We start from the raw sequence: 26,425 nt of genomic DNA, 5'->3' as shown, positions 1-26,425 counted from the left end.
CAGAATACTAAATCTATTGTCACCAACAAATTGCTGAATACTAAACCCACAACAAGTTTTCTGAATATCAAATCCATTGACATCAGTTAACATCTGAAAATTAGACTTTAACAAACAGACTTTACAACCTAATGTTGTCTGTTTTCCATTTGGAAAGTCCTGAACCAAAATAAAAAAATAAAATCAAAGGATTTGACTCCAGGTTAGTGGAAGTTTCTCATTCATTCTTTGACACTTTTGAAGTAGAGCCCCAAATAATGCCCTTATTACCTTCTGATTTGGTGTGTCTGACCTGGTTGTGGTATTGGTACCAGTCAGAACTATGGAAGTGGGTAGGCCATCTTTCAGTGCCTGTTCTGGTTTCAGTGGAGATCTAGACAGTGACTCAACTTGGGATTTTTATTACTGTGTTCCCAAGACCTAACTTTTTCTGTAAGAGAACCAATCTCTGCCCTGGTGGATTGTGCAACCTGTCTGTCCTCTCATTCAAGGACTGAAAAATATTTACACATCACATCCAACTCACTATCTAGGACTGATGTGGATTCGTGGGAATCATGAATAGCATCATTATTATTTTGATGCTCAGTAATGAGGGCTTTCTTGCTCAAGATTTCCTCGGATTTCTGATAGAACGTTAAACATAATGTGTCTGCCTGAACTAATTAAGCCAAGGCAGCCTCATTGCCACTGCTCAGCAGATTGGAGGTCCCGGTTAAAACACTTCAATACTTACTTAGAAAGCACAGACACTTCAGATGGAGGAGGGTGGTGGTTATCTGTCAGTTTTATAAATTTAATCATTATTATTTTGTTATTTTCATTAAATGGGTTAGTGAAGTACACTGTTAATTTTATTGGGTGTTTGTAAAGCCAGTCCTCTCATTATGTTTGGAATGACGCAATGGTTGTTTTTGTGACGTCATAAGATGTATGGTAGACGGGAGTTAGGAAACTGGTGATGAGAGGGAGTGACGAGTTAGTGGTGTTGGAGGAAGGTTTGTGAGCGCTCTCGTTTGCAGTCTGTTGGTCAGTTTGTAAGTTTTTCTTTTGTTTTTTGTGATCGTGAGCTGGCTTGGGAGAGAAGTGAAACATGGACGGGTGTGTAAATTGAGTAATTGTTGCATATTGGTCAGGCTGGGGGTTTATTAAAGTGGTAGCAGAGTGTGGTTAGTAAGAAATGAATGGATCTGAGAGTGAGCATTTGGGGATAGAATAGAAGTGGAGAAGACAATGCCCTAGATTTAGCGGGATACAGGGCGAGTATAAAGGATGGAGAGGACAAGTCGAAGATTGCCTTGTGGTATTTGGAGAAGTGAAATATCCGGGGATAAGATAAGAATGAGCTTAAAAAGAAAAGCTTTAGAAGTGACAGAAGGGATAGATAGAGAAGAACTTAAGGATAAAGAAGGTTCAAAGATAATCTTATCCAGACTAGAGGAAGTATATCTAAAAGATACTGCAATGGAAAATTACAGTAAAATGAAAAATTATTTTAAAATAGAAAGAGAATATTGTGAAAAGATAAGAGATTTTATAATTAGGTATGAGAAGGCAGAATCAGAGTGCAGTAGAGCGATAGGGAAGAGCATGCTTGAACAAACGAGTCTCAGACAATCAAAAACAAATGGTATTATCAGCTTGTGGTCAAGGAAAGTTAGAATGCAAAACAGTGTCACAGATAAGGAAAAGAAATTTGAGGGATTAGGGAGTAAAGAGGAAGGGGAATAGTATGGGTCAGAAAGCTTTGTGAATTTTGGGAGAGAGGGAAAATCAAAGATATCGGGGAACATTGTGTGCAATATGCAAATCGGAATGACATTGGGCTAGGGATTGTCCTCAGAATTTTCAAAATAAGAAGAAGCTAGAAACTGGACAAGAAGAGGAAAAAGTTTATATAGGAGAAGATAGTAAAATAGAGGAAGAAGCTTGGGAAGAGGTGGATGTGATTTTAGACATAGGATGTAAATTGACAGTTTGTGGGGAATTGTGACTAGCACACATTATCGTGGGTGTGAATCAGAAGAGTTAAAGAGAATGAACGATACTAAGAAAGAGTCTAATAAAGTATTCAATTTTGGTGAGCCATCATACAAGTCCTGTAGTTAATCGGTAAGAAAACCATGAGTAAAATAGGTTTGTATAAATTTATAAGAGAATTGTGTTAAAAGAGAAATATTAGGGGAAACGAATGTGAAGTTAAGAGAAGATAAACAGGACCACCCAAGAATACCAATTTTGAGGAGGAAGGTAGAAGAAAAATTGTTACTGGAGGGCTGGAATGGAAAGAGCCTAAGGGAAATTAAAAGATGCAATTAAGAAGTTACATCTACAATTTGGTCACAGAAGTGGAGATAAAATATGGAAGCTAATGGAAGAAGCACAGTGGAGTGATGGTTTGAGAGAAAAACAAAAGGAAGAAATAAAAAAGTTACTAACAGACTTGATTGCAAGTTGTTAGTTAGTTATAAATGATTTGTTTAACCAGACCTCTGAACTCTTTAGATTGCAAGTTGTAAGGTATGTAAAAGATACAAAAGAAATCCAGCTAAACCAGTACAGTAGTGGGATTTTCTTGGAGTAAAATATTTAATGAAGCTATAGCAATGGATGTGGGAGAGATAGAAGAAAGTAAGTTCTTGGTAATGGTAGATATGGCAACGAGGTATTGTCAGGCTTTTTGGATAAAAGACAAGAAACCAGAAACTATATGGAGCACTTTTTAAAATCTCAACAGACAGTGGGGGAGAATTTCAAAATGAAAAAGTAAGAAGGATGGCAGAAAGATGGAATATTAAAGTGTTGGCCACAGCATCTGAATCCCATGGAGCAATGGAATATGTGAGAAGACGGTAGGCATAATCAAAGAAAGCTTATGAAAGATGATGAGGAAGTGGATTGGTCAGTAGCATTAAGGTGGATACAGTAGTGATTATCAGGAACTGCTAAATAAATAATGGTGGTTTGCCCCCTAACCAGTTAGTAATTGGAAAAAAAAACCCTTCTTTGTCAAATTTAGTGGGAGAAGAGTGTTCAAGTCCTGCCAGCAGAGAGAAAGGTATGGAAGAAAGTATAGTAAGGGATATATTGAATGCAATGCATAAGGCCAGAGAAGTGTTTATCAAAATTGAGTCTTGTAATAAAATAAGAATTGCTTTAAACAGAAACATCAGAGAGCATACATTTGAAGAAGCAGTAGTGGGAGATGAAGTATTCTATAAGAGAGAAAATGAAAACAAATGGAGAGGACCTGCTCAGGTAGTAGGAATATTAGGTAAAATTGTAGTGGTTAAACATGGAGAGTCTCTAAGAGAAGTAGCTAGAATACATGTTACTAGGATTCAAAGCCTGTCATCAGAAAAAGAAAAAAATACCTAAAATAGATAAAACATATAATGTGGAGGATGAATCCTGTGCATCAAAGGAAGGGAATATAAATGGGCAGGAAGGAAAAGAGATGGTAATGGGCTGAAGAAGGAATGTAGGTAGAGAAGAGGGTATAGAAAGAGATTTGGGAGAGGAATCACTGGAAGATGAGGGGGAAAGTGTTAGTAGAAGAGATACCCAAATTCAAAATGAGAGATAGAGTTAGAGCTATAAACAGAAATACAGAACAAGCAGAAGAATGGACTATATTAAGTCTTGCAGGAAAAAGATCAAGCAAATTTTGGGCTGATTCATACAATGTACAAGACTCACAGTTAGGTGGCAAGGGATGGATTAACTCAAGAGATCATAGTCATGTAGAAAAAATTGAAGATGAAGTTTTATTAGGATTAGAAAACAAGAGCATAATTGAAGCTAAAGAAAAAGAACTACAAAATTGGAGAGAAAACACTAGGCTGTTCCCGCTTACTGGCAGCATTGGTTAACGGTGATCCGGTTTTACGGCGCTTGTCTAGCGATGCTGTTAAATGAACTTTTGGTGGCGATATCTGCTTAACAGCGCATATGAGTGCTAATGTTCTGCTTGACAGCGCCGTTAAGCGGAACATTAGTTCTCTTATGTGCCGTTAAGCAGGTCATCTGTGCTATTATCACCGATTTTTGGTTAGTGGCACTCGGCCCAGAACAGAACCCCTGCCATTAACCAGGGACTGCCCATATGAAGGGGTAAATGATTGGCAAAAAGCTTTATCTACAAGTTGGTTAGTAACTGAAAAGGTAAAAGGGCGAGAAAGTATATGTAAAGCAAGATTGGTAGCTAGAGGTTTTGAAGAAGAAATGGCTGAATGGGAAAGAAGCCCCTGCATGCAGTGCCCAAATTTTAAAATTTTGTTGGACAATAATTAAATTGAAAGATTGGACTTGCTATGCACTAGATGTAAAAACTGCATATTTACAAGGCGATGAAATACAAAGAAAGGAGGCAGTCCATGGTTATCGGCGGGGGTCACGTTCCCGACAGCTTGACGATAACTGAAAATCAGTGATAATAGTGCCGATCCCCAGTTATCTGTGCTGATAACTGGGGATCAGAGCCAGTAACCAGGGATTGGCGCCTCCGATAATTGGGGATCAGGGCCGATAACCGGGGATCTGCGCCGATAACTGGAGATGGGTGTTGAGAAAGTAAAAGTTTTTATATAGGAGTAGTGGTAGAGCAAAAGGAAAATAGAATTTGTCTAAATCAGTGGTAGTATATAAATTCTATATGAGAACCAGAATCTAGAGGATTTACAGCTAATAGAGTGTTAGGACTAAAGGAGTTAACAGAAAATAGATCAGTGGTAGGACAGTTGAATTGGGTATCACTACATACTATGCCAGAAATATCATACGATGTTAGTGAATTAAGTAAAGTGTTTAAGGAAAGAATGACTCAGGATATAAAAAAGCTGATTAAAATAGTGAGAAAAGCTAAGAACATAATGGGAGAAGTGATAAGTGAGTTAGAGGAAGAAAAGATTTATAGGGATGCCTATGCAGATGTTTCATTTGTGAATATTGAAGATGGTCATACACTATTGGGTTATATGGTATCCTTGACAGATGGCAAGGGGAGAAGTCCCATATGGTGGAAATCCAGAAAATCCAGAGGAGTAGCAAAATCTACCATTGAAGCAGAAGCTCTGAGTGTGGGGGATGCCAAAGAAGGACTGGTATATTTCAAACATTTGTGGGAAGAGACAGTAGGAGAGAGAACATTAGAAGCATTGGTTAAAACTGATAGTAAAAACACTAATGACTACAATTAAATCAAGTACAAGAGTAAGTAGTGAGAGATTAAAAATTGATATTGCAGCAATAAGAGAAATAAAGGAGACAAGATGAATAAAAGGAAAGCATCAAATAGCTGATGTATTGACTAAAGCAGGAGTTTCAGGGGAAAATATCGAAAATTAGGTAGAGGGTAGAGAATTGGAGAATAATGGAGATTAGAGGGGATTAGGATAAGAAGAGGTTGGAGGGGAGGGAGAAGGAGATAAGTGTGAATATCTGTCAGCTTTATAAATTTAATCATCATTATTTTGTTATTTTCATTAAATGGATTAGTGAAGTAGGTACAGGTGTTATACATTTAAGAAATATAGACAAAGTATGCTTTTAATTTTATTGAGTGTTTGTAAAGCCAGTCCTCTCATTATGTTTGGAATGGCGCAGTGGTTGTTGTTATGATATCAGAAGACAGGAGTTAGGAAAATGGTAATGTGAGGGAGTGTTAGTGGAGGAAGGTTGTGAGCACTCTTGTTTGCAGTTTGTTGGTTGGTTTGTAATTCTTTCTTTTGTTTGTTGTGGTCATGAACTGGCTTGGGAGAGAAGTGAAACAGGAATAAGTGTGTAAATTGAGTAATTGTTTCATATTGGTCAGGCTGGGTGTTTATTCAGGTGAGCCCTATCAGGGTCACCCTTCATATTTGATTGTTGCATGGGAGAGCCTAGATTATCATTTGATGTATATTGCCTGCAGAGTAGAAGATTGTGTCCCTGAACCATCTGGATCAAGGAGAGGAAATTCAGTGGCTGTGTCCACTTCATGCTGGGTAATGGTTACATTTCACCCAAGGGGGAGACTTTTAGTCTCCATTAGATGAGTTGAATTGGGGGGTTTTAGTGCATGGCCTCTTCTTGGAAAGGGATGGAAACACTCTGCTGGAGCTCTGCTGGGAAGATATAATCTCCTCCCTCCATACCCCATATAGATAGTTTAAGTTGAGCCTTAACTTCATTTAGATTTGCTGCCAGGAGCATGTTACACATTTCATGCATGTCCAGCGACCAAACAGATTCTTGTTTATTCCTACAAGGATGGTATAAGCTGTTCCCACAGGTGAAAAGCAGATTGAGCAATCTGGCCCTGTAGTGATAAAAGGAACAACAAATTATTATAAACTATATTATATTAGCTATCTATATTCATTGGATAGGCAGCAAACAAACACTTCAGAATCAAGCAGACTGACTTGGTCACACGTATGTGTCCATTATTATTCTTTTAGGTATCCTGATCAATGGGTAATATCTATTAAGCAGTACTTTGGATAAAGTTATAGCTGTACAACTATACTACAGTAACATTGCATTAAAGTATTTCCTCACAAATTCTGCTAAACTCAATTAAGAAAAAAGCTAAATGGATACCCGTAAAGTCTATTTCCTTAAACTGTTAAGACTTTGTTTACCCGGACAATCTACAAGTCCTGTAGTTTGGGATCAACGGGACTGACTGGTTGCTGGACTAGCAAGTACGCCAGACCAACAAGTGGCCCTTAAAAATACTGGTTAAACTGGAGATCAGCCCTAATTCCCAGACTATAGTGACAATTATTTTTTTGTTATTAAAAGTTACAGAATAATATGTAGACTTTATTATGACATAGTATGGTATACAGTAGTTTAATTAAAAATTTACTGGGAAAAAATTATTAATCATGACCAAGTCTAGGCTAAGTAATTGCCTATTAATCATAAAGGCACGTATCACATTTTTCTTTTTATAACTATATTGTATGAGAAATTTCATTCACTCATCATACATAATATCTCTGTCAACGTTCTCACCGTTCGTTCCGCCAATCCATTCGCACTGGGCATATACGGCGAGAGTACACATGTTCTATGCCCCAATCACACAACATTTGCTCAAACTCCCACCCAACAAATTCAGGCCCATTGTCACTCAACATTCAAGGCCGGCTTGCACACGCACATTGGCAACATCACTTGACCCCACCATTCTCGCCACAGTCTCACTCTTTTTGTTCCAATCGCTACCGTGATATGCAAACTTACTCAAATGATCTACCATTACAACCATTCCCACATGTCCTCTAGCAGTCACAGGCAACGACACACAATCAATCACAACCATCTCAAATAACTCTTTCATCTGCAATCGCAACACAGGTGGATTCGCATGCACACTTTGATACTTACCCTTCTGACAGTCCGCACACGTAATCGCTACATCCGCACAAATTTTACTCAATCCAGGCACATACAATCTCTCTCTCATACATTCCCATAATTTATTTTTCCCCAGATGCCCAAACCTATTATGCACCAATAAACACATACCCACGGCCATGTCTTCCGAAAATACTGGCACATACACTTCCCCATCCCATATTCCTTCCTGATGCAAAAAATAAACTATACCTTTACATACAACAAATCTCTTAGCACTTCGCTTATACACTTCTTACTCAGACGGCCAACTTCCTACTCTTACACCCCCTAACACACACTCTCTTAACATATTTATTTTCATGCACTGATTTTGCATCTGCTTAATTTCCTCTTCACTCAACAAATCATTTTCACTCCTTGCAATATCTACCATACCTACAAAACTAGTTTTTAGACACATCCTCCTTTAACCTTCGTTATTTCCCTGCCGCCTTTCCTAAAATTCCCCTCCCGACATCCACACTTATATCATGCATTCTCATAAAATCAATTCCTAATAAAAACATGTTGGCATATCATTCTCATCCATGACTACAAAATTATGTATTATTTCAAATCCCTAACTGAATTTTTAATTGTACCTCCTCCCATACTAACACACTCCCTGTCCCAAACCATGTATCCTTACACTCGTTGATTTTCTTTTTATATCCCAATCGCACCTTTCCAATTCACTAACTACTGTACTACTCACTAACGACACTTGTGCTCCCGTGTCTACCAAACTACAATTTTGTTCATGAGACTTACCTGCCAGATATATATATAGCTGTATTCTCCGAAGGTCCGACAGAATTTCAAATTTCGCGGCACACGCAGTGGCCGGTCAGGTGGTTTGTACCCATTCCCGCCGCTGGGAGGCGGGTATCAGGAACCATTCCCATTTTCTATTCAGATTTTCTCTGTCGCCGGACTGTCAACACCTGTTGTCAGTTCCTCCGCCTTTGGATTTCGGAAATTTGTTGTCACTTAAGTATTTTGGTTGTTTTTTGGTATTCGACTGGATCTGTGACTTGGCATACGCTCTTTGTGGACCGTTTTTGATTTTGCTTTTGACTTTTCTTATAATTAAGATGTCTTACCTCTAGCTATCGAGTCTGTAGCTTTGGTGAATGTAAGGTGAGGCTATCAAGACTTTGATAGTTCCTCACTCTTTATGTATATATGTAAGGGTGTTCAATGCTCTATGATAATCGGTAATGAATGTGTGGGATTGTCTGAGGGTGAGTGGAAGTAATATGAAGCCTATATGCTTAAATTGGAGCGTGATAGGCTGAGGAAATCTTCCTCCTAGAGTGCATCCTTAGTTGGACAGTCAGGGTTTTCTCCTACTAGTAACCCTGTAATAAATTTATTACTAACCCTGTAGTTTGTTGCTGCAGAAGGTAATTCCCTGGCTCTCGTGTGGAGTCAATGCGTGCTCTTGAAACTAAAGTGAATGCAATTCAAACGCATAGTGTTAGTGCTAGTGCCCCTAGTGTTGTGGAGGGGGCGCAGATCGCCCTATAATGCCTCTAGGCCTGGACCTCTGTCGAACTCCCAGGACCAGGGAGGGGCATGTCGAAAGCCGCATGAGGGTTACGGGGGCTTCCCACCGATCTGGCGTCCCTTCGGCAGGTCCTGATGACGCTACCCAGGCTGCCAGGGATCGTGCTCAGCACGCATCCTGAAGGATTGCTTCTCGTCCTCCGACACGCCCTCCCGCGCTCGGGGTTGGAGCTCTCGGTTGGACTCTCGCCTCTTAAGAGAAGCTTAGAGGAGAGGACGCTTCACGTCCTCTTCCTCTAGACGTTTGTACTCTTCCCCGAAAGTTGCGTGGAACTTCCTCTGCAGAAGAGAATAAAGTGTTTTTCGATGATCACTCTACTTGACCCCCCTGTCGCGCTAAGGCAAGGGCTAGAGCTTCTTCCCCTGTGGAAGGAAGTATACGTCTCTCGCCCCTTTCCTTCTCTCAGGTTCAGCCCTTCTCCCGAGAGAGTGGCTTCTCCAACGCGTAAGATTTTGTTGGGTTTGCAACAACAGCTGGATGCTCTCATGAACCTTTCAAGATTCGTATCTGCCTGTTAAGAGGTACAGACTTTCACCTTCGTCTCCCGCCTGAACGATACAGAGCCGTCTGTCGTCTAGAGAGAGTGTTTAGTGGCTTCCTATTCGTCTTCCCGAGTTGAGGTGTTGGCCTTTTCTCTTGTCTCGCGCCAGGAGCGCGCCTTGCTCTTCGTGGCGCTTCTCACGCCACGCCTCCTCACCTGACGCCGGCGCGCGCCTACAGCCATGACGCCGCGCCACGCTGTGACTCTCTTCTAGTACTTGCCACGGAGCCTCTCGCGTCCACGCCATGACGCTCCACGCCGCCGCCATATAGCTTCAAGTCTTGTGTTGACACCGCTCCAGTTGTTCATCATGTCGCACAACTACCCGCTTCAACATCTGATGTCCTTCTTAATTTAGCCAGTACTTGCTTCGCAGTAGCCTACATATACTAATTGGAACGATACAGAGAAGATTAGCATGGCTCTTGCGCAAGGATGACACGCTAATCGTGGAAGCGTTCCACATTTTTATGTTTACTATACGCACTCTAGTTGACGACTTCTTCGTTCGCTGGAGTTCCCGCTTCGTGACGGGCGAATCGGAACTACTTTCACCACTCACTCAAGACCCACCAGCCGCGGAAGAACATCCTCTTTCGTCACAGCCTTTGTATGAAGAGAAACTTCTTTCGTCTTCTTCTTCCTCTGATTATCAGACTCTGGCTTTTTTCTTAAGGATCTGTTTCCTAAGTTATAAACAAAACAGTAACCTATCATAGTCAAATTACATTTTTCATATAATGTAATGATATTGTCAGTATATCGGTGGTAATTTCCTTTTAGCTATGAAATAATATCTAATGCGATCTATGGCAACCCTGTGGACATAGTACGATCAGCGAAAAGACAGGAATGCCGCAGGGGCAGTCAGTGGCAGTCAGTCAGTAGCAGCTCAGAGCTTGACTAAGTAAAACGTCGCTGGCCAACCTCAGCCGTGTTTTGACACTCGCTTCATTTAGCTTCATTTAGCGGTTATATTACTTTGCAGGTCTATTTTTGGCTTTTCATTATGTCATAAAACATCAAACTGTGTAACGGCAAGCAAATAAATACACAGAGAAGCAAAAATATCGTTTTTCTCAAAACTAAAGTTATCGACATTCAAACTGCATCTCCTTCATAACGCTTTGCACCGATCTCAGATACAAAAAGTAAACGAAAAGCTAAATGTTTGCATAACAAAGGGGGCTTCCATGGGAAGCAACACGAGACCCGCACCACGAGAGAGTTTTTTTCCCAAGGAATGTCACTTCCAAGAGAGGTAGCAAGTGACTCCCTTCATCTCCAGACTCCCTTTGCAACCAGGCTTCATTTTGCACAAGCCTGGAAAGAGTGAGGGGCAGACGTTTGGTCCCTCCTACTGTTAGAGAGAGGTTACTTGATTCCCTTCCTGTCTCCTCTTTTGTTTTTTGTTTCCCAACTGCCTTCCTGTCAAACAGAAAATTGTTTGACCTGCTCAACAGATGTTCGAAAGGAGAGCAGTGGAACAGATCTTGGACTTCGGTGTTCCCGGGGATTTTACTACAGATTGTTTCTAGTCCCGAAACTTTCAGTAGGCTGGAGACCCGTCTTGGACATCAACAGGTCGAACAACTTGGTCCGAAGGAAAGTTCAAGATGGAGACCTCGCAGCCAATACTAGGAGCCCTTCATCCCGGGATTGGATGGTATCTTTGGATCTCCAAGATACTTATCTTCACGCCCCAATTCATCCACGTTCGTGAAGTATCTCAGGTTGTCTTGGGGACTAGACGCACCAGTTCAGGGCTCTCTGCTTTGGACTCTGCACAACGGCCATACCACGTTGAAAACACCGCCTCGTCCGATCAGCGAAGTTAAGCAACGTTGGGTCTGGTCAGTACTTGGATGGTTGACCGCCTGGGAACACCAGATGCTGTTGGCGCCACATTTTGCTCCGAGGGTGTTTACATGTCTCATGAAAAACGCGTTGCGATGCAGTTGCATCTGTCGCACGTCAGGATCTCACTCTACTTGGACGACTGGTTGATTCGAGCGTCGTCGGCGAAGGTATCTGGAGGACCTTCAGTTGACTCTGCAACTCGTGAAGTCCCTGGGACTTCTGGTCTGTGGAGAAGTCGCAGCTGATCCCCTCACTGTCCATTGTGTCTGGGAATTCAGATCTATTCAGCGGCTTTTATAGCGCGTCTCCGTCCGCAAGAACGGCAACTTCTATGTACGAAAAAGTTTCGGCCTTCTTGGAAAAGGAAACATGCTAGGTGAAGGAAGGAATGAGTCTGCTGGGGACCATTTCCTCGCTGGAGAAGTTTGCTTTCTGGGGAGTCTGCATCTCAGGCCTCTTCAGTTCTTTTTGTTGGAGAACTGACAAAGCAAGGAAGACTTGAAAGAGGAATTGAGAATTCTTCCTTATATAAAGAGGATCTGTGGTGGTGGCTCGATCCAACGGAATTGCAGAAAGGGATCTCCCTCAAGCTTCTGAACCCCAACCTAGTGTTGTTTTTCCGAAGGGTCGTCAACAGGTTGGGGGGCAACACTAGAGGGAGAGGAAGTGTTAGGAACCTGGAGAGAGGAACAGGTGTCCTGGCACATCGACTTCAAAGATTTGGCGGCTATCTTTTAGCTCGCCAATTCTTCGAGGTCCAAGTTTGCAATCGTGTAGTTCTAGCAAACTCGGACAATACTACTTGTTCCCTGTTCAGCCTTGCAAGAGAGATTATTCTTTGAGCCTATGCTCGCAACATTTCGATTCTCACAAGTTTTGTTGCAGGGGTCGAAAATGTTCGAGCAGACCTGCTCTGTTGGCGCCATCAACTCCTGCCGAAGGAATGGACCCTTCATCAGGAGGTTTGCCAAGATTTTTGGAAATTTTGGGGTCGCCATCTTGTGGATATTTTCACGACCTCAAGAACAGCGAGGCTCCCTCTATAAAGCTCATCTGTACTCGACCCTGGGGCAGTTGCGATAGTTGCTCTTCCTGGGATTGGATGGGAATAGATGTTACGCCTTTTTCCCCCGTTCTAAATTCTGGGAGAAGTCATACGCAAGTTCGCGGCCTCACAAGGGGCGAGGATGACTCTCATCCCCACGTTTTGGCCTTCAACCACTGGTTCTCGGAGTTTCTCTTCTGGTTGGTAGACGCGTTCGAGGACCCTTCCTATGAGAGCAGACCTGCTCATACAAACCCACTTCACGAGATATCTTTGAATCTCCCCGCTCTGAACCTGACTGCTTTCAGACTATCGAAACTTGGTCAGAGCGAAGGGTTTTTCTGGCCAGGTGGCACGGGCCATCGCTAGAGCCAGAAGTTCTTCATCTAAGGATATATCTAGCGGTGAGCAACCTTCAAAGGTTGGTGTAGAAAGAAGGGCTTTTCCTCTTCCTCTATCACTGTGAGCCAGGTTGCGGATTTTCTCCTTTACTTAAGAGGAAAACTCGATATAGCAGTTCCGACTATCAAGTGTTATCGGAGCATGCTTTCGATTGTATTCAGACACAGAGGATTAGCTTTGTCTGACAATAAGGACCTCCACGATCTTACGAGCTCTTTCAAGACGTCCAAGGTTCCTCAGCTGATTTCCCCTGCTTGGAACTTGGGCGTAATGCTCAAGTTTTTGATGTTTAGTCCTTTGAGCCTCTCACTCTGCATTTCTTAAGGATGTTACTCGAAACGGCATTCCTCACGCGCGAAGGGAGTGAGAGAAGTTCGAGGCCGTCATGTGGGCTTCAAGGAACACAATGCCGTCTATTCTTTAAGCCCTAAGTTCTTGGCTAAGAATGATAGGTCTTCTAACCCTTGGCCTAGACACTTTGAAATCAAAGGTTTAGCAGACCTTATTGGACAGGAACCTGAGGGAGTTCTATGTCCAGTTAGAGCTCTCAAGTACTACCTTAAAAGAACACAGGACACTCGTGGTCCATTGGATGTTTTATGGTGGTCTGTGAGGCAACCAGTTAAACCTATGTCGAAGAATGCACTGGCATTCTTCATTAGGGACGCCATTAAGGACGCACACTCTAGTTGTGACGACTCAACTTCAAGTTGTTGAGAGTTAACGCTCACGAGGTGAGGGCAGTTGCTACCTCCATGGCGTTCAAGAAAATATGGTACTCAGTGACATTTTTAGTGCCACATTTTGGCGAAGTCAATTCGGTGTTTGCCTCACACTCTTGGCAAGATGTTTAGGTAGCATACGAAATTGCTTTTCGCTGGGACCTTACATTGCTGCTTCAGCAACCTTGGGGACAGGGGGTAAACTCTGATCCTATCCCCTTTTAATTGTGTTTTTGTGGTTGTTGGGTCGACTACTGAGGCAGTCTTCCCAATCCCTTGCAAACTAACGCTTTAGGTGTTGGTTAGGTGGTTAGTAATGCTCTTTTGTCCTCTTTGTATGGGCTATGATCTAGTCACATTGTGGTCACGCCCCGTTGACAGATCATCTAGAAGTCGCCAGCTATATAGGTCACTACCTCGCTGGGGTCTCTAGTAAAGCAGAAGCAGACTAGAGTGACAGTAACCACTCAGTCAGCTACGCTATCAGATAAGGAACCAAAATAATTTTACCAATAATTGGTTTTTCCCTAATTCTTGGCTGTCTCTACCCCCTCCAAAGGTGGTATTCAGCTATATATATATCTGGCAGGTAAGTCTCATGAACAAAATGATATTTTAATGATAAAATAAAGTTTGTTCATACTTACCTGGCAGATATATATATTTATATTGCCCTCCCTCCTCCCCTCAGGAGACAGTGGCGTTAGAAAATCTGAATAGAAAATGGGAATGGTTCCTGATACCGCCTCCCAGCGGCGGAATGGGTACTAACCACCTGACCGGCCACTGCGTGTGCCGCCTTAAATTTGAAATTCTGTCGGACCTTCGGAGAATACAGCTATATATATATCTGCCAGGTAAGTATGAACAAACTTTATTTTATCATTAAAATATCATATTTATTCTGATCCACCACTACATTCGTTACTAATTTACCTTTCGCTTCATGCATACACGCTCTCACGGCTACATTCACCTGCTTAGCTTCCTCACAACCATCCTCATCGCATTCATCTTCAACGATATCCTCAACCCTACCCCTTATTCCCTCATTTTCCCCAAAATCACCTTTCTTAACCAGCCAGCTACAAGTATCCTTTCCACAGTGAACATTTAAAATCACATTCGTACCATTTTCATTCACCCTTCCTTTATACTCCACCGGCCTATTCCATCCAAAGAACAATCGTACTGTAATTTTAAACATTTCAGCCACTACCAACAACACTTTCACTAACTTTTCCTCCTCATCTAATTCCCTTCCTTCCTCGCGCACTCCTCCTTCCGGCATCTCATTCATCACCTTTTCACGTAACTCGTTCATGCTTGCAGGTACTCAAGTCAATCAACCCATTTGTTTCCAAATTACTCAACCCCAAACAGACATTCCCACACTCGATTCTCCCCTACATACTGTTGCTTTACCACAAATCCTACAGGTACTTGGTCCGGGTCCCAGTCGCTCCTAACCCTATCATCTCGTTCAGTCCACATACGCGACATAGCATCCGCAACAATATTCTGTCTACCTTGTACATACTCTACCTTAAAACTAAACTCATTCAAATCCTCTATCGTTCTCGCAATTCTAGCATTCACACTCTCCTTTTTAACCATATATACTAGCGGTCGATGGTCCGTCCGTATCACAAAATCTACCCCATGTAAAAATACTTTCAACGCTTTCACACAAAACCTTATTGCAGCCAATTCCTTTTCAATCACCGAATAATTCAACTCTGCCTTTCCAAACGCCTTGCTCACATACGCAATTACTCTCAATTGTTCTCCCCATTCGCCTTCTGCATTTGTACCAAGCATCCTCCCATACTATATTTACTTGCATCCGTATACAGTTCTAGTTTATTCGCATTCTCACTATAGTCCGGGAAAGCCAACGCCACGCCTCTTGCAGCCTCCTCTTTCAATCTCTCGAACGCTTGATCATTTGCTCATCCCATTTCAATCTTACACAATTTCTCTTCCCGTCCATTCAGTAAGTGGTTTCCCGATCCCTGAACAATCCTTTATAAACTTCCTTCCAAACTCAATTAAACCCAAAAATCCTTTCAACTCACATGCGGTCCGGGACGTGGAAATTCCTTACCTTATTCACGAACTTATCACTCTTCCTTACACCTCTTTCACTCACCATATGCCCTAGGAATTCCACCTCCCAGCCAACCAAGCACACTTTTCAAGTTTTACTTTTATTCCTACTTCTTCCAACCTTTCTAACACTCGTTCAAGCAGTTCCATATTCTCTTCTACAGTCTCACTCGCAATCAAAATATCATCTATAAAAACAGTTACCTTCTTGCGATCAAACCCAGCCAGAACCACATTCATTGCCCTTTGAAGGCAGCAGGCGCATTAGCCAGTCCGAAACTTAATCTCGAACTGGTAGTGGCAGGAACTACTAGAAAAGGCTGTAATATGCCTGCTCCCTTCCTCCAGAGGCATCTGGTAATAGCCCCTTACCAAATCTAATTTTGTAAACACTTTCATTCCATTCATCTTGTACACACAATCAGACACCACATTCATCGGGAATCGCTCTTTCACAGTTACTTCATTCACCTTCCGATAATCCACACACATTCGCAAACTTCCATCTGGCTTACGTACCGGTACAATGGGGCTATTCCAGGCGCTCGTACTCCTTTCAATCACTCCCACCCTCTCAAGCTCCTCACACTGCTCCTCTATCTCACGATTGATAGACGGAGAAAAATGTCGGGACGCTGATATATGGGGTGTCGTCTTCCAGAACTATTTTAAATTCGAAGCTTCGATCCCCAAAAATCCTCGTCTCACCACGACTCAGTGCCCCCTGCCTATCCCACAACATTCTCCTCAATCGTTCTCTTACGTTATCACTTACATTTTCATCTACCTTTACTCTTTCTTTCAACTCCTCATACGTCCAATCTTTAGCTCCTTTCAAATCACCTGTCATCACCTGCCGTGCCTTCACGTACCTCTCATCATCATCCACATTCACCAACGTACGCAATATTCCCACGCAATCTCCCTCACATATTCCTCGGACTCGCTTCTTCCTGACACTTTCGGCAATGACGTTATATATACCCCTCGGATCTCCCATGTTCAAAACCCCATCATATACACACATTTGCCTTGACTAATTTATTTATATCTATTCCCTCAACCACATACTCACACCTATCATTGTTGGCTATCCCGAGGCTATCCGGCCATGCCACTTTCACACTCACAACTTCTCCAATCTCATGTGGCACTTTTACCCTCTCTGTCGCAATTACAGGCACTCTCTTCCACAATTTTTGCTCAACCCTACCATCCTTCCCCAAATACAATTCCCAACCACATCCCCTTTCATACGTAGTTCAATTACATTCATACTAGGATGGACCACCATCCCGCATTTTTTTCAAAAAAACACATCCCAATAAAATATCATATTTATCATTCGTACTCTCAATCACACAAAAATCACTTTCATCCATCACTACACCCCAATTTCTAACCGTTCACACACTCTTCCAACCACAGCTACCCCTAAATTTCCAATCCTCTTACTTCCCCTGACAGTTCCTAATCTCACACGTATTCCTCAATTTCTCACATCCATTCTTAAATATGACATTCATACTACACCCGGTATCTACTAAGGCAATCAATCTTACTCCCTTACAACACACTCAACACTCATGCACTCGTCAGTCTTTCCAGCAAAACCTCCTCATGCAACAACCCCTCACGTACATGCATCACACGCACCGCTTGCATCCTGGAGGATCCACCCATTTGAACCCCCTTCACACTCAGTTTCCCGAATTCGCTGTCACAGTCACCCTCTTTCGTCTACATACACTTGATACATGCCCTTCCATTCCACATTCGTCACACTTCGCTCTCGGTTCTGAAACACATTCTCGCATAATGCCCATTCTTACCACATTTGCCACATATTACATTCACTCCGGTACCCCTACAACCATTAGCAATATGACTCACCTGTCCGCACCTGTAGCATTTAACCCCTATCTTTCGTACACTCCCTTACCAAATGTCCCGATTGCCCACACCAAACACACTCCTAAAGCCCACCTACACTCATTCTTTGTATGTCCTTCCTTTCCACATCTAAAACACTTCGCTCGACTTCCACTCACCGACCTTCCCTTTGTACACTACTATTCCTAACCCGTCCAACCCGTTGTTCCCTTACAAACCCATCATTCATCCTCCCTGGCACCTCCACATTACTTGCTCTTACACTCCTATCTATTACACTATCGGCCATTCTCATTGGGCCCTCAACACTGCATCCCTAAAGCTTCCGAACTCTGGTACCCTCTCATCTACCCCAGCCCTTACACTTACACTTCTGCTCTCTTTATAACCCTGTCAAGCTCATAATCTTCTACAATTTCCAAAATTTCTCCCCAAGTCAACCTTTCATTCGTCCATCTTTTCTTCTCCTTCCGCTTCAAGTTCACAAATTCTCTAACTCCATCTGGCACTGTCCCTAACAACTTCCGTACTAACTCCTTACATTCATCTATCCCATCATCCCCAAACTTCTTCCTTGCCAACGTCTCCAACCTACAAGCATACAGTGACAAGGTTTCCCCAGCTTTCATTCTTGCCTCATCAAATTCATTCTTCCTCTTATACTTAACACTCGCTTTCATACGCCCCTCGCTTGCTCAACCAGTCTAGCTTTCACCTTGTCATACTCAACATCCCCACACTCATAATAACCTATACATATCAAGTAAAACCCAGTCAAATACTCTCCTAATTCTCGTGCCCACACTCTCTTACTTTCCCCATACTTGTCCTGACAAAACCTTTCATACTCCCTAAAGAAATCATGCACATCCCTACTTCCATACTCATTATACTTTTCACACCGGTACCTCCTCACATACATAGCCTTTCTCACTTCTTTCTCACTTTCACTCTCACTTTCACTCGCTACTTTCACTCTGTCCTTTCATACCCTCTTCCGAATACAAAGAGTCCACTTCCGCACTTACATTCATCTTACTCATTACACTCTTCTTCCCCTCTCTTTTATCTACTTTTATCCACTCACCTCCATCCACCTCACTATCACTACTGCCTTCACCCTCTCCCCTTCTTTCCTGCCTTTCCCACTTCCTTACCCTTCTTACCAGTTTCCTTTCCTTTCCCTTCTTCCCTTTTTCTTCCCCTGACTTATCCTTACTTTCCCTCTGTTCCTTCCCTTGCTTTTCATTCCCCTTTTCCTTACCCTGCCTCTCATTCCTCGTTTCTTACTTCCTATTCCCATATCACTTTCATCACTCACGCTTCCATTCACTTCTTCCTCCTTTTCTTTCTCTCTTGCCCCTTCACACGTTCCAGAGAACCTGCCTCCAACAGCCCCTTCTCCAAAAACACCCTTGAACATACCTTTCATCATTTCTTCCACACTTTTCATCATTCCCTCCAACTTTTTATCCATCCTCTCTTCCATTCTCTCTTCTGACTCTTTCATCTCCCCTTTCATTTCTTCTTTTGCACTTCTTAGCATTCCTCCCATCTCCTCCAACTGACTCCTCAACTCCTCATTCTCACTCCTCAGCCTCCCATTCTCCTCCTCCAGCCTGCCCTGGAGTTCCCTAGCCACTCGGAGTTCCTCTCTCAGTTTCTCTATCTCACTCATCCTGACCTCTTACTCTCACTCGACCCACCACAAACAATCTTAACGGCTATTTTACAACAGCCCCACGTTGGGCGCCAAATTTTATGTGGCGGAATTTCAAAACACAAAAAAACAGTACACAACACTCACCCTGGTCCTCGGTTGCTGAAAGATGGAGTAAGGTCCCACGGCCGCCAACACAGCACACAAAACCACACAAACCAAAACCAAAACAGAAAAACACACGACTCACGAACATACAGCAACAAGAACAGCACACTAACAAGGGAAAACAACAACTTTGCATCAGCACACAAAAAAAACTGTCCAAAACCAAACGACAGACCAGCACTAGCTCTGACTCAAGACTCAAAAAGACTGCCTTCAAAACCGAAAAATCCTCACACACACACATTCCACAGACAGACAGCGCCGAAACAAACTAACGACCTCATCCTCTTCCAACAACCGGCACTCACTTACGACATTACACTCTCTCTCTCTCTCTCTCTCTCTCTCACAAAACGTTGGGAAATGCTAAATAAAAACAAATTTATTCATCCCTCTATAACGATACCATAATCTCATACTTACCAGTTGTCAGCCTAGCCTATATAGAGTCCTGCTCCTACATGTCAGGACATAAACAGACCAGCTGTTGGCCCAGCGTTCGACTCTCCGACCGGCCAGTGAAGAATTAGAGGAATTTATTTCTGGTGATAGAAATTCATTTCTCGTCATAATGTGGTTCGGATTCCACAATAAGCTGTAGGTCATGTTGCTAGGTAACCAGTTGGTTCTTAGCCACGTAAAATAAATCTAATCCTTCGGGCCAGCCCTAGGAGAGCTGTTATTCAGCTCAGTGGTCTGGTTAAACTGAGATATACTTAACTTGTAAGATATTTCTGAGAGAGAGAGAGAGAGAGTGCTTTGTAATAAAACATTACTGTTGCTACATTATCTTGGTAGACAAAGCAGTTATACATTATTTTATTCAGTTGTTGTACTTCTATGTTTTACAACTTAATATTTTTATTTACCATTATATTCAATAACTGATGTTTTACTAAGCTGCCTATTACTTCAACTAAATTTTAACAAATAACACAGGCAGTCCCCGGTTATCGGCAGCCTTGGTTACTGGCGATCTGGTTTTATGGCACTTGTCTAGCGACGACGATAACCAGATTTTCGTCGCTGATAATCGGTTATTGGCGCTGATAACCGGTTATCGGCAGCGCTGATCACTGGTTATCGGCGCCGCTAACCTGGGATCAGTGCTATTGTCGCCGTTTTTCGGTTAGCAGCGATTTTCGGTTGTTGTCACACCGTCGGGAACGGAACCCCGAAGGTAACCGGGGACTGCCTGTACATACATATGCATGTCTATATAAAAATTTCATAATATCCTGTAATAAATTTTCTTCATACAAGTATTGTATAGTTACTTTACAAAAATTATGTTAAAGTATTTTCAAGAGTGATAGGTACAGTATAGCAGGTGCTGTACTTTTTGTGCCTATAAGATCAGGAAAGATCTGCAGACATACACAAATGCAAGCATGCATCATATAGCTGTGCCTACTCTGCCGATAAGACACGCAGGATAGAAACTTGATTGGTCTAAACATACTTGTAGCGAAATTAAGTTTCTGTAACAATACTGTAATGTGAGATGAAATTAGACCTGAGCACAGATGTAGGCAGAGTAACATTTAAACTTGTTTGTCAGATGTTGTTACTTAAGCAGCAAAGAAATAGTATTTTATTGGTCTCAGAAGATACATTGTAAGCATCAGTTCTGATTGGCCAAATGTACTGAGTGAGATGAGTGTTTTTGATGAAGTTGGGCAGAACGATCAACGTAGATCAACATGACGTAATGTGTTTGTGTAATACATATATTGCACTGCTAGTTAATAACTTGCATGAGTTCTTATTTTTATCATGAACATATAAATTATTGCATCCATGTTCTTTAACCCTTAAACGCCGAGCCTCTATTTACAAAAACGTCTCCCGTATGCTGGCGGCGTGTTCGGGAGTTAGCGCTAAGCGGAAAAAAGTTTTTTCAAAAAAATCACAGCACGCTTAGTTTTTAAGATTAAGAGTTCATTTTGGCTCCTTTTTTTGTCATTGCCTGAAGTTTAGTATGCAACCATCAGAAATGTAAAAAATATCATTATCATATATAAATGTTGAAATATATGACAGGGCAAAAAAAATTTTCATATATAATTTTATACAAATCGCGCTGTGAGCAAAACGGTTAAAGCTAACGGGTTATTTTTTTCTTTGTATTGTACACTAAATTGCGATGATTTTGGTATATAACAAATTGTAAAATGATCAAAGCAACACAGAGAAAATATTATCACAGAATGATGCATGAATTCGTAACTCACGGATGTAAAAAAATGTTTTTTTCAAAAATTCACCATAAATCGAAATATTGTGCCAGAGACTTCCCGCTTGTTGAAAAATGAAGCTAATTGATTGAATATTACTAGACTGTAAGTGTTTTAGCTTACAATTGCAGTTTTCACCATTTCGGTGAGTTAAAGTTGACCGAAAAGTAGAATTTTTCTATTTATCGTGATTTATATGAAAATATTTCAAAATGATAAAAGCTACAACCATGAGTTATTTTCTGTTGTATTGACATGAAATTGCGACATTTTCATATATAAAACTTTATGTAACGACTAATATAAAACGGTGCAAACATTACGACAACGTGATTTAAAGAATTTCTGAGATGTTCGGCCGAGTTACTGCGGAAGTAAGGAAAATTTTTTTTAAATTCACCATAAATCGAAATATTGTGCTAGAGACTTCCAATTTATTGCAAAATGAAGGTAAATGATTGAATATTACTAGAATGTAAGAGTTTTAGCTTACAATTGCGTTTTTTCGACCATTTCGTAGAGTTAAAGTTGACCGGAAGGTTGAAATTTTGGCAGTTATCGTGATTTATGTGAAAATATTTCAAAACTGATAAAAGCTACAACCATGAATTATTTTCTGTTGTATTCTAAATGAAATTGCGCACATTTTCATATACAAAAGTTTATGTAACGACTAATGTAAACGATGCAAACATTACGACAATGTGACTGAAAGAATTTCTGAGATGTTCGGCCGAGTTACGCGCAGCAGACGTATGAAATTTTTTTTTTTTTTTTTTTTTTTTTTTTTTTTTTTCAGAAATTCACCATAAATCGAAATATTGTGCTAGAGACTTCCAGTTTGTTGCAAAATGAAGGTACATGATTGAATATTACTAGAATGTAAGAGTTTTAGCTTATAATTGCGTTTTTTTACCATTTCGGCCGAAAAAAAAGTTGACCGAAGGTTGAAATTTTGGCAGTTATTGTGATTTATATGAAAATATTTCAAAACTGATAAAAGCTACAACCATGAGTTATTTTCTGTTGTATTCTACATGAAATTGCACACATTTCCATATATAAAACTATGTAACGACTAATATAAAACGGTGCAAACATTACGACAACGCGACGAAAGAATTTCTGGCGCGGACGTAAGGAAAAAGTTTTTTTCAAAAATTCACCATAAATCGAAATATTGTGCTAGAGACTTCCAATTTGTTGCAAAATGAAGGTAAATGATTGAATATTACTAGAATGTAAGAGTTTTAGCATACAATTGCGTTTTTTTACCATTTCGGTCGAGTCAAAGTTGACCGAAGGTTGAAATTTTGGCAGTTATCGTGGTTTATATGGAAATATTTCCAAACTGATAAAAGCTACAACCATGGGTTGTATGTTGCTGTATTTTAAATGAAATTGCGCATTTTCATATATAAAACTTTATGTAACGGCTAATATAAAACAATGCAAAACTTACGACAAAAATGGCGAAAGAATTTCTGAAATTTTCGAGGAAAGTTACATGCTGGCGTAAGGAAAATGTTTTTCAAAAATTCACCATAAATCGAAATATTGTGCTAGAGACTTCCAATTTGTTGCAAAATGAAGGTAAATGATTGAATATTACTAGAATGTAAGAGTTTTAGCATACAATTGCGTTTTTACCATTTCGTCGAGTCAAAGTTGACCGAAGGTTGAAATTTTGGCAGTTATCGTGGTTTATATGGAAATATTTCCAAACTGATAAAAGCTACAACCATGGGTTGTATGTTGCTGTATTTTAAATGAAATTTCGCACATTTTCATATATAAAACTTTATGTAACGGCTAATATAAAACAATGCAAAACTTACGACAAAATGACGAAAGAATTTCTGAAATTTTCGGCCGAGTTACCACACGGGCGTAAGGAAAAGTTTTTTCAAAATTCACCATAAATCGAAATATTGTGCTAGAGACTTCCAATTTGTTGCAAAATGAAGGTAAATGATTGAATATTACTAGAATGTAAGAGTTTTAGCTTACAAATGCGTTTTTCAACCATTTCAGTCGAGTCAACGTTGACCGAAGGTTGAAATTTTTTGTAGTCGACGTACGGTACGTCCACTCGGCACCCAACAGACAATTTTAGTCAACGCATGATACGTCCAGTCGGCGTTTAAGGGTTAATTGGCATGAAGTATTTAATACATAAATTGCACTGGTAGTTAATAACTTGCATGAGTTCTGCTTTTTATCATGAACATGTAAATTATTGGATCTATATTCTTTAATTGGCATGAAATATAGTACTTTTTTTACACACACAAAATCATTCATTTCAGTAATACATATATTGTTACTGTACCAGTAGCTTTAATCTGGAATGGGACTTTTTTATCCAAATGCCATATCAGCAGGTTTTCTTGGGCTAAAATATACCGGAAAATTGGACTTTTACCATACTAGGTGAAGGTTATAGGCCACATTAATTGATACTATGTTATCCTTCAAATATCAGGATTAATAGAGCCAAGACCCTGCCAGATAAGGTCAAAATCCAGATACTGTGATGTCAAATAAAACTACGGGTATAAAATGGCAACTTTTACCCTTATATTCCTCTCTACCTTATATCTAAATAGGATAAAATATCACACTAAGTGTTAGTGAAGGATAAAATATCACACTAAGTGTTTTCACTAACTAGAATATCTTTGGTGGGTCAAATTCAGGTAGTGTCCAATTCACAAAAGCATAATATTCTTTGTTTAATGAATGCTGGATTTAATGTCATGACTGAGTTACCACACACTTCAATCAGTTCTGTATGTTCCCACCATTATCATCATGGTTTGCATTATGTAAGTCACAGTACTGCAGTGCCATGAAGGATTCAGTATTCATTTCATTAACTTGGAAAAGAAGACAGAATTATTTGAAGATGAGAGGCAAAGGATACAAAAAAAAGCTATTACAGGATTTCCATATGCTGGACTGTCAAAGGTTGGGAATTTGTTCCCCAAAAGACATGAAAAATCATAAATTGTTTGGAACTAAAACCTATTTAGCTTGGATGCCAAGCTTTTGCTTATGTAAGAGGCAGGGAGGTAGATTCATAATTGTCAACACAGCCGCAGTGGTGTATTTAAGAAATCAAGGAGGGATAAGATCAAGAGCCCTTTGTCACCTGGAATTCACTACTTTTGTTCAGATAATGGCCAATAATGTAGCCAGAGAGGTACAGTGTAGTAGCAGATAGACTCAGCAGACAGACAAATTGTACAGTCAAAATGGTCCTACATCCTGGCATCTTCAAGACTATGGCAAGTGTGGGACATTCACTTTTTTTTCACCACTTATGCTTGGAATGGCTTTTCTTTCATTTGGACTGAGTAAATTTTAGATGAGGTTCTGGCTTCAAAGGACTGTTTTATGACCAGTAGCTATCCTTGGGGTTCAGGAGTTGAGGATTTACAGCAAAAACAGCCAGATCTACTTCCTGGCCCTGCAAAATTTCAACTATCAATGTCTGCCAGGGTGTGTGGAATCAGATCTCTGGTTGGTGTGATGAATAGGATATTGATCCACTTGGTCCCTATAAGGTTCGTGTTAACTTTCCTGTTTTTCATATGATGTTAGATAGAAATGTCAGTGCAAAACATCAAAGACAATAGGGGACCAGATGGGGTGCTTCAGAAGAGGTAAGAACACTGTGAAAAGTTCCCAGCAGTGTGATCTGTTGTCGATTTTACTGAATCTCCAGGGTCTCTTACTAGTCATTGAATCAGTGTCTGTGTTGAACCTCATCCTAAAGACTGTCTTTCTTTTGTCCTTTGATCTTCAACAAAGGTCAGTGAACTTCATGCTTTTCCATGAAGTTCAACTTTGCTAAGGATTGGAATTCCAAAGGTTTGTCTTATGCAGTTCACTGTTGGGCAAAATGCAAATCCCTGGTAGCAAGAACCAATCCACTGCACGTTTCACCACCCTACTCGCTAGACCTATGCCAAGAACAAGAAAGAACTACTTTTTTATTTGGTCTTATCTTCTTAGGACAATGAATACCAGTGAAATCACCTCCAGGCTGGTCCTCTTAATATGGCATTCCAGGAAGCAATTTCTTAAATAGAATATCTGGCTCAGGCAAGTTATACTGTATTGAAGGCTAAGAGAATGTTTCAGAGGATGAGGTGGTTCAGGTTAAGGCTCTCCATGAGGTAAGAGCTCTTTCTGCTTTCCTATCTTCTAAATGTTATCTGGATGTTAACTCTTGTTTTAAGGCAGGCACTTTTAGTGCCAAGCAACTTTTTTCAATTTCTGCCCTAGGAACCTAACTAATGTGTGATTGGATTCATACTTGCTAAGACCAGTAGTCATAATGTGACAGGTACTACCTGCTTTGGCTGAGGTTTTTCTCATTTATTGTCTTCCCTTAAGATGTATTCTTGCAAGATTTTGTATGGATGTAGGCTAATACCCTGTATAAGTAATTGGTTTAAATGAAAAAAATTGTTTTTCAAACTGTAGCTTTTTTATTTTTAATACATTTGAATGACTCAAGATATTTTTCGTTGTTTTCGTTATATTTAAATGACCTGAGGTAGCTTATGTATGGAAGAAGCTACAGTGAGCTATCCCCCTCGATGTGGGACCACCTTGATGTGGTGAGGGGGTCTTGAACCCCAGGAATCTGTTCCCGGGTTTGAGTCCAAGAGTCTCGTATATGATAAAATATTTCTTTGAATTAATTTTTATGGAACTTTCCACTTTTCCTAAAATTTATTGGACCTATTAAATAGGAAAAGATATTGTAGCTGGGACTGGGTTTATATCTAAAGCTAAATAGTGGGAACTGTGGTAGG

General features: G+C 40.7%; 1 protein-coding gene, 1 non-coding gene and 1 pseudogene across 2 annotated transcripts in view; all 3 read left to right on the top strand.

The window, feature by feature from the left end:
- LOC136851625 (dentin sialophosphoprotein-like) overlaps nucleotides 1-26,425 on the top strand; it is a 133,547-nt gene that overhangs the window by 70,555 nt on the left and 36,567 nt on the right.
- On the top strand, nucleotides 9,862-9,970 carry LOC136851652 (U6 spliceosomal RNA). The gene has a single exon (XR_010856946.1). It is a non-coding gene; the product is annotated as a U6 spliceosomal RNA (small nuclear RNA).
- On the top strand, nucleotides 11,286-11,402 carry LOC136851655 (5S ribosomal RNA; annotated as a pseudogene).

This window comes from Macrobrachium rosenbergii, chromosome 23 (genome assembly GCF_040412425.1).
Source record: "Macrobrachium rosenbergii isolate ZJJX-2024 chromosome 23, ASM4041242v1, whole genome shotgun sequence".
NCBI lineage: Eukaryota > Metazoa > Arthropoda > Malacostraca > Decapoda > Palaemonidae > Macrobrachium > Macrobrachium rosenbergii.
This window is presented reverse-complemented; position numbering and strand designations above follow the sequence as displayed.